Source organism: Crocuta crocuta, unplaced genomic scaffold (assembly GCF_008692635.1).
Source record: "Crocuta crocuta isolate KB4526 unplaced genomic scaffold, BGI_CrCroc_1.0 scaffold54, whole genome shotgun sequence".
In the NCBI taxonomy this organism is placed as follows: domain Eukaryota; kingdom Metazoa; phylum Chordata; class Mammalia; order Carnivora; family Hyaenidae; genus Crocuta; species Crocuta crocuta.
Window position 1 is genome coordinate 4,848,614 of NW_027530356.1, and position 9,024 is coordinate 4,857,637.

The window sequence follows — 9,024 nt, forward strand, 5'->3', positions numbered from 1 at the left end:
TGAATACCTTGTCCCAATTAGTTGAAATGCTTAAATAGATTTTCTGTGTTGCTGGTGTTAGATTATGTTTAACCTTAAAAATCAGAAGGAATGAATTTTCAGTTGATGTTATTAGCAGAGAATCAACATTGAGAATTTTAACTGTTCAAAAAACCAACAACTTCAGTGCATATATTTCCTCTTCTATTTCCTCTTCTCTGTGTATCTTGGAAAGATAATGAGGAAGTAGAAGAGGGATTCCACCCCACCCCACATCTCTGCTTCTCTGCAATGTAACATTTCTGATAATAATCATACTGCTCCCATCTGCCCTTAAGACCTCTCTCAATCGTTACTTTCCTGGAAGTGTCCCTGATACCTCAGTGGTGTTAGTATTTATCCCATGTGGCCTGTGTTTTTAAAACTCACCCAGCTAGCAGGGGCTGTGGCTGTACTTGCTGGTTGTTTGGATTGTCCAGTGCCCACTACCATAGTAGGTTCTCAGAAGTGCTTGTTGAGTGAATGTGTGTTACTAAAATATGGGGAGGCTGAGACTGTCCTTACAGGATGCTCTGATTCTGTAGGTAATTAATATAAAACAAGGACTGCGACTGTTTTTAAATAGTATTATCCCAGGGGCATTGTGTTAGCACTTGGATTTGCACATTTTTGAACTCCTTTTTGTGGGTTTCTGAGCCCCCGATCTGCATATCGATTCATCCCAGGTCAGGTAATTGAGAGGATTTCTAACACCATGTATTTAGTGCTCTATCTGCTCAGCTCTTTAGAAAATTGTTAGAACAAGTTAGGAAAAGGAGACTTGAGAAATCATGTGAGTGGAATCATTGAGCAGGAATGAGACTTAAGAATGTAGAGAATTACTTCATTTCTGTTAGATAAACTTTCCCAGAGTTCTGATAAACAGATTGCACTTGCTCATGCTGTGTGTGATGTGTGTGGGAGGAACCCACCATAGCCAGTTTAAGGGAAGGCTTTGTGGGTAGTCTTCAGAGAATTTGAGGTTAACTGAAGTCAGAGGAAGTGTTGTGGGTGGTCACATGCAGTTTCTTTTTTCCAGTTTTCACCCAAAGAGTAGGCACACCTGAAAGTGTGCAGTATCAATTTTCTCCGTCCAGCACGCTGATGTTAGCTAAGCACACTTGTTTGTCCTTCTTGATTGTGTGAGGATTGTGGGGTTGTCCCAGGCAATTTAATTTCCCCGGCAGCAGGAATGAGAAATTCTCTGTGGTTTTTGGCAATTCATGCTGTAGAGTTGCCTATCTCTTTAGTTAATAATGTGAGCACAACAGTGATTCTCCCGCTGTTTTGTATGGACCAGTCGGCCTAATCCTAACAAAGAGTTGACGTGGCCAAGTTTCTGGGCTTTGCCTTGCTGCTACCCTGTGATGCTCAAGGATCGCTAGGCGTGTTAAATGAGGTCATGTGGTCAGGCTTGTGTGACTCAATCATGACTGGAAGGCTAGTGCGGAACCACTATGTTCAGCTTGAACTGGGTGGGGCTTCATCAGCCTCTTTCAGAAGCGTCACAGACTTCCTGCAGGTGGCGTCTGTCTAATCCTGCTGCGGAGTTAGCTGACACCTGGGCCCTCTTGTGGCTCTGCCTTCCGAGCAGCTTGTTTTTGTGTAGTGTCTCCACCAAAGCCCGTGCCTGAAGGTGGCAAAGGCAGCCTCCGGCTCTAAAAGGTGTCCAAATTCTCCGGATCATACACTTTGTTCTTAATCGTAGATGGTGCTAGGAAAGATCCATGGTGGTTTTGCTGTGGAGGATGGAAAGAACTGAGACTAGAATTAGATAATGTGTTCCTTCAGGAAGCAGAAGCACACAGAAGTACTCCATTGGGGTAGGCATTACGCAGAAGTGCTAGGAACGAATCCTAACCTAGAAACGGTCATCCACACTCCCACGAAGCATCCATTAGAGAGTTTTTGTTGAATAGCTGCTAATCCAGCCTCTAGGGGGTCAGTTTTTGGTAATAAACTAGGTGGAAGAAGCTTCTTGTTGACGTGACGACTGGATCCCTTGAGTTCTTTTTCCTTGTCTTAAGCTGCTTATTTTATTAGTAACAAAGCCATAATGTAGACGCAAATTATGTGTTGCTAGCGTGGGGGCCACGTGTCCTGGTTTGCCCACAGTGTCCCTGTGTACACCTGTTGTGCTAGCTCCATAAGTGACAGGTTCACTCTCAAAAGTATCCAGGTTTTGACAGTGAGTCTTATGTCATAAGAAAATGGAGGCACCTGGGTGGCTCAGTTGGTTAAGCATGTGACTTTGGCTCAGGTCGTGATCTCATAGTTTGTGTGTTCAAGCCCCATGTCAGGCTTAGGGATGACATCACAGAGTCTGCTTTGGATTCCCTGCCTCCCTCTCTCTGCCCCTCCCCAACTCGCGCGCGTGGGCGTGTGTGTGTGCGCGCGCGCGCGCGCGCGCGTCCGCCAGCTCGCATGCTCTCTGACTCTGTCTCTCAAAAAGAAACGTTAAAAATTTAAAAAAATTATAAGAAAATGAAATGAACAAATAAGCATGACTGATTGGGTTCAGTAAACATTCCCTTAATAGTATTATTCTTATGTTTATTAGAGAAATTATTGGAGCTTTGGTTGAGAGACCTTATTAACTTAAAACCCAGCTTTATTTGCAGTATTGATGGAGTTTATTTCTGTCAATTTCATTTGGTAGCATAAATAATTAGCAATGCTTTTGGTAGTATCAGTAGTAGCTTCGAGGTACTTCATTTCAGTATCGAGCAATGATTACGACCTCAGCGTCTGGAGTTAAACTGTCGCAGTCTGGACCCCAGAAACCGCTTTTTTCAACCATGTGACTTTGGGAATATTATTGAACCTCTTCATTGCTAACATGAGGGTAATGCTAGGGCTTCCCTGTTTTTGGAGGATGAAATGGGTGGATTTAGGACTAACAATAGTGCTTGGTGCATAGGGAGTAGTGCCCAATAATGTTAGTTATTTTATTTCGTTAGAAAATAATTATTCAGTGTTGGGGCACCTGGGTGACTCAATTGGTTGAGTTTCAGACTTGATTTTGGCTCAGGTTGTGATCTCAAAGTTTGTGAGATTGAGCCCCATGTTGGGCCCTGTGCTGAAAAGCACAGAGCTTGGTCGGTATTTCCGCTTTCTCTCTGCCCTTCCCTTCTTTGTTCTCTCTCAAAATAAATAAATAAACTCTAAAAACAAGTAACCATTCAGTGCTAAAAGTACTAGAAAAGAGTTTGCAAGGGACTGGGAAGAAGCAGAAAACTTAAGGCCTCAAGCAGTAATGCCATTAGTTTAGAGTCCTGGCAGTTGGCTTATTTTCTTCCCACTCCCAAGTCTTTGCTTGTCTCTAAGACCACACAGCCTCCCTCTGGGTCTCAGCTATGCTGAGTGCAGGGCCAGCTGGGCCAGAGTCTGGACTGTCGGTATTTGAGGGTGGATCGGCAGAACTGAGTGCTGGGTTGTTAATGGTAGTGAGGGAAAGAGGGGTTTGTAGGGTGACTCAGATTTCTAGTTTAGGTGCCTAGGTGGACGGTGGTGCTGTTAACCATGTTTAAGGGTAGGGTGCCTTTATTTTTTTAATGTTTATTTATTTTTGAGAGAGAGAGAGAGAGAGAGCACGTGTGAGCAGAGGAGGGGTAGAGAGAGAGGGAAACAGAATCTGAAGCAGGCTTCAGGCACTGAGTTGTCAGCACAGAGCCCAACGCAGGGCTCAAACTCCCGAATCAGAAGATCGTGACCTGAGCTGACGTCCGATGCTCAACCGACTGAGCCCCCCGGGCACCCTCAAAATAGGCATCTAATGAAGCTTGCATATAGACTCCATAGGAATCACTCTTTTTATTGTTTTGTCATTTTGAAGAAGTGGGACTGAAAAAAATTGCCTTATTATTTATGACTAATACTGTCTCCCTCCCAAATTTGTTTAGGGCTTATTGGTATCTAGTAACTTGGGTTTTTATATTATTTGAAACCCTGGGCATATTCTCTCTGTCCACTGATGTTTCAGGATCCTGGATCTGGGTTCTCAGTGCAGGCAATACTACCCAGAAGGCCAGTTTGTCAAATTTGGAGTTGTTATCGTTGCTATTGTTTTGTCTCAGTATTTGGTGCAATGTGATTTTAGAAAACTATCACTGGTTAAGGGACTGAGTCACATACATTATACTAAATCCATGAGCTCTGGTTACACATTCTATGTGCTTGTCAGCATATGTGTGTAGGCAAACAAGTCCAGAGTGTTTGGAAAGCCTCGTTTATGACATTTAAACTCAGACATGGAGCAGAAAGCTCTGGGAAATCTGGTGACTATTCTGGTCCCTTGCTCGTAAGTTAGGCTGATTCAGTCAGACATGAGGCTCACTTCTGAGAGATGCCGTGGAGACTGCCCCGACTGTAGCCACTGGGTATTCTCCAGCCTCATTCAGAGAGAAATTGGCCACTTTCCTGACATTTAGAATGCTTGCCTATGAAGTTGCTTGAAATAAATGAATTTCCAACTTAAGTCCATGTCTTCAATTTTCGAATGAGAAGAAAAAGAGAGTATGTGTTCTAAGAGTTATATTATACCATTTTTGTCATTTTAGATGATTTCTTATTGTGGTTTATAAGATAAACTTAAGAATATTCGAAATGTAAGTTGCCATTTGAATAACCTGAGTTTCTTAATAAGTTAAAATTTTTAACAGGTTTTATTTCTTCCACTTCCACTCTAATAGGATTTATTGTACTTTTGAAACTATAGAAAGATTATGCTTAATTAAAAATTTTTCTGTATGTTAGGAAAGAATGGTCAATTTTTGTATTTTTTCCCTGTGAAATTCATGTGTCTTTTACTGTTTACTGTTGTCATTTTTACATCTGCAGGACAACTTCTTATTGGTCTCAGTTACTCTTTTCAGACATTTCCATTGTACATTTTTCTAGGCAGCTCTGGGACTGTTGTTGTGGTGTGTGCATGCATGTCCATAGCACTAAAGATGCTGAAGGAAGACTGTAGGGAAAGGTCAGGCCCTTTTTATACCTGGCTGTATATAGAACACAGGTTTTGTTCTGCTGTTTCATGAATTTTAACCGCTAGATGGTGCTAGAGGACTGGGGGGGAGTTAAATAATTGCATCTACTAGATGCTTGTGTTACGTTGAAATTAGAAAATATTGACCTTAAATATTTGCTTTTGAATTCTTTTAGGGATATTGAAAGATTATTTTATTTTTCATCATGATAGTATACTCTTTATTTTTTAAAAAATGTTTTATTTATTTCTGAGAGAGAGAGAGAGACAGCGTGAGCTGGGGAGGGTTAGAGAGAGGGGGAGAATCTGAAACAGTCTCCAGGATCTGAGCTAGTTGTCAGCACAGAGCCCAACATAGGCTTGAACCCATGAACCATGAGATCATGACCTGAGCCGAAGTCGGACGGTTAACTGACTGAGCCACCCAGGCGCCCTGATAGTATACTGTTTAAACCATTATACCCTATGTCCCTCATCCTGCCAGCCACCTCCCTTCTGGTAATAGTTGATTTGTTCTATATAGTTAAGAGTCTGTTTCTTGTCCTGGATGTCTCTCTTTTTTCTTATGCTCATTCAGTTTGTTTCTTAAATTCCACGTATGAGTGAGATCATAGGTATTTGTCTTTCTCTGACTCACTTATTTCACTTAGCTTTATAGTCTCCGGTAGCTTATGCTTATTGTTGCAAATGGTAAGATTTTGTTGTTTTTATGGCTGATTAATATTACTTTCTGTATACCACATCTTCTTTATTCATCTCTTGATGGACACTTGAGCTGTTGCCATAATTCAGCTGTTGTAAATGATGTTGCAATAGATATAGGGGTGCATTTATCTCTTTGAATTAGTATTTTTATGTTTTTGATGTAAATACCCAGTAGTGCAACCCCTGGATCATAAAATAGTTCTATTTTTAATTTTTAAAGGAAGCTCCATACTGGTTCCCACAGTGGCTGCACCAGTTTGCCTTCCCACCAACAGTGCAAGAGGGCTTCTTTCTTTCCACATCCTTGCAAACATCTGTTGTTTCTTGTGTTTTTTATTTTAGCCATTCTGACAGGTGTGAGGTGATACCTCTTTGTCCTTTTGTTGTACATCCCCCTGATGATGAAAGATGTTGAGCACCTTTTCAATTGAACGATTATTTTAAATAATCCTGTTGCACAATTTTTTTTAAGGTGGTATATCCCTAGTAACTATTTTTTCATTTCTCAGCTATTGTCTTAATGGTGTTTAGTGTGAGGGAAAACCATTATTTATAAAAGTGAAGTGATTCCCAAACTTTAATTTGTTCTTTTTTTTTTTTTTTCTGATTTTCTTCTATAATATATCCCTTTTCTTTATTTTTTCCTAGTAGATCACATTTCCTCATGGTGATTATAAATTTCTTGCTGTTTAGGCTGTGCTGTCTTTGGTGCATGGGTGTGTGTGCAATCACAGATAAAATTTTGCCTTAGTGATTTAATGTGATTTTATAGATTTTCATAGTGACCATTGCCTTGATGGTTTCGCTGAGAAACCAATTCCTGGTATACTATCTGAAAATGAGAATTGAGTCATGTGAAGAGTTTAATGAATATAACAGAGTTAGTAATACACACATTGGAAGATTTCCAACAGGATCAGTCTCTTGAATATTACTTTTAGGAATTATAGAAAAATTTGTTTTCACAAATTCTCTGAATATGTTTCCTATCTGCGTAAAAGGCGAATTAACCATGTTACTTACTGCAGCCTAAGAGAATCCTGAAATACTGAATATGATCCTGAAACTTTATGTAAGAAATTTTAGACTTCAAATTATTTTAAGATTATCAATTAATTTTTTAAGAAGGCCAAATAGGATTCTTGTTTTCTTCAATATTAGTGTACTATTTTGTATTAATTTCTGATTCTAGCACAATATTTTGTATTATTCCTATTGATATTTATCTAACTAATGTAGATAATTCATTCTTGGTTGGCCTGGGAAGTAATTTTTGTGGCCACAGTATTGGCATTGACATAAAGTAGAACCATGATAATTTTGATGTTTTCTGTAACATGACTTTCTAAAATATTAGAAAAGGGTTCTCTTGCCATTTATTTTCCAAATCCAGTGTGTTAAGGTGTCCCATTGACTTACTAAGATCATGTTAGAGAATAAAACCATCACTTTAATGTGCCCACTAACTATACAGAGGTCTTATTTTAGAAACATTAAAATGGGATTGAAAATATTTTAAAGTCCTGTTAGAATTGAGGTCTGAATTAGAGGATTGAATAAGCTTTTGGGTAGAGAAGTGTTTGTTAATTCCAAAATGCTAAATGGAAGCATCTGATGCTATTAAAGATGGTAGGTTTTTAGTATTTTGGATGATTCTGTCATGACCAGGCACATTAGGGGACCAGCATACACAATTGCAGTGAAGGGGGTAATGTCATTTTGAGGTTTTCAACTGGAAGTTGTCATACAGTGGAGAGAAATAGGGGAGTGGGGGGAGCACAAGACACATGATTCTAAGGAAATTTTCCCAACCACAGTGTTCCTCTTTTTTATATAGTGTAGCTGTAACTCAACCTAGACATAATGGGGAGAATGGAGGAATAAATTAGCCTTTCAGAGTGCCTTTTCATATCAGCTGATCTAAAACATAGTCCTCTTAACCTGGCTGGTGTTACACAATGCAGGGTGGTGGCTACACAAATGACCAAATTAGGGGTTATTAATTCATGTGCCGGATTGCCCCTGGAATTTATGGAATTGGAATCTGGAGGGAGAGATGCACAGTTTGGAGGTCCTCAGATAATTTTTTAACCACTTTGCTCTCAATCCCTCAGCCATATCGGACTCACCTACTAGGACCTTAGCAGTCCCTGACTTCTGTTCGTGATGGTAGTCACTGTCAGCCTAAGTTATTCTTTATGCTCTTATTTCTGTTCACTTTGGCTTTTCATATTGTGCAGATGGTCTGCAAGAGTCTAATAAGGCCTTGTACTTTGTTCTGTGGGTGTGTGCTTTGTCTCTGGTGACCATATTGTCCTCTTTTGATCAGCAAATTGATAAACATGCCTTCAGTTATCCTGTTTCCATGCTGGTCCCCCTCCTCATACAGTGTGAGGAACAAATCAGGCACTTGGTGTGCTCAAGCAGCCGAAAACAATGAAGCTTCAAGCTTTGAAAACAATGAAGGTTCAAGGGTTATCTTGAACCTAGAAATATCATCTAAGATTTAAAAGATTACCCTTGTCCTTTTTTGACTTAATTTATTGAACTGTACCCTTCAATTTAAGTTGATATTTTTAAACTAATGATAACACTATTAAAGGTAGGATATAGCTTAAAGGAAAGAATGATTCGCTATAGGTTTTTCTTAAGAAAAAAAAAAAGAGTATTAAATGGTTTTTGTTACAAGCCACATAGACGTGATTATTAACCAAGGTTCCATATTCTCTTCTTTTACCCCAGGAGTATTTAGCAGCATAGCTGTATAATAACGGCAAACGCCATGTTTTGTCCAAGATCCACTTGTCTTAATAGCTAGTTATTTCTTTCTGAAATAGCTTACATTTAAAATCAGTCAGTTGAAGTCAATCTTTAAATAAATTGCTTAAGAAATACAGTTAAATCTCTCCCCTCTTCCCCGACACTATACAGCTTTTTCCGATGTGCACAGACATCGATCAGTACATTGAAGGGTGGATTGCCAGGGTTCGTACATATTCATAGATGGACTGACAGGTGGTCTAGCAATTAATAATGTACTCAGTTATATCAGAACAAATCAGAACAGTGATCCTGAATAAATCTTAAACCTTACAGCTACCTAGAATTATTTTATCTATACATTCTGTTATCTCAGAAGTGGTTTCCCAGCAGCAGTAATAGCTGGCAGGGCACTGCCTTTGCCATGGCCTTCTCCACCTCTGCAGGCTGCGTATGAGACCCTGAGTCATGAACCTGCCACTCAACTGCACACCGCGTCTAGCTTCCCTCACTTTGTAGCCTGCCTGAATGTTTTTCTTAGTTCCAAATGATAC

General features: G+C 39.8%; 1 protein-coding gene across 1 annotated transcript in view; it reads left to right on the forward strand.

Moving 5' to 3' along the window:
- The window catches only part of MED12L (mediator complex subunit 12L), a 325,934-nt gene that overhangs the window by 187,080 nt on the left and 129,830 nt on the right, over positions 1-9,024 (forward strand). The window lies entirely within an intron of this gene.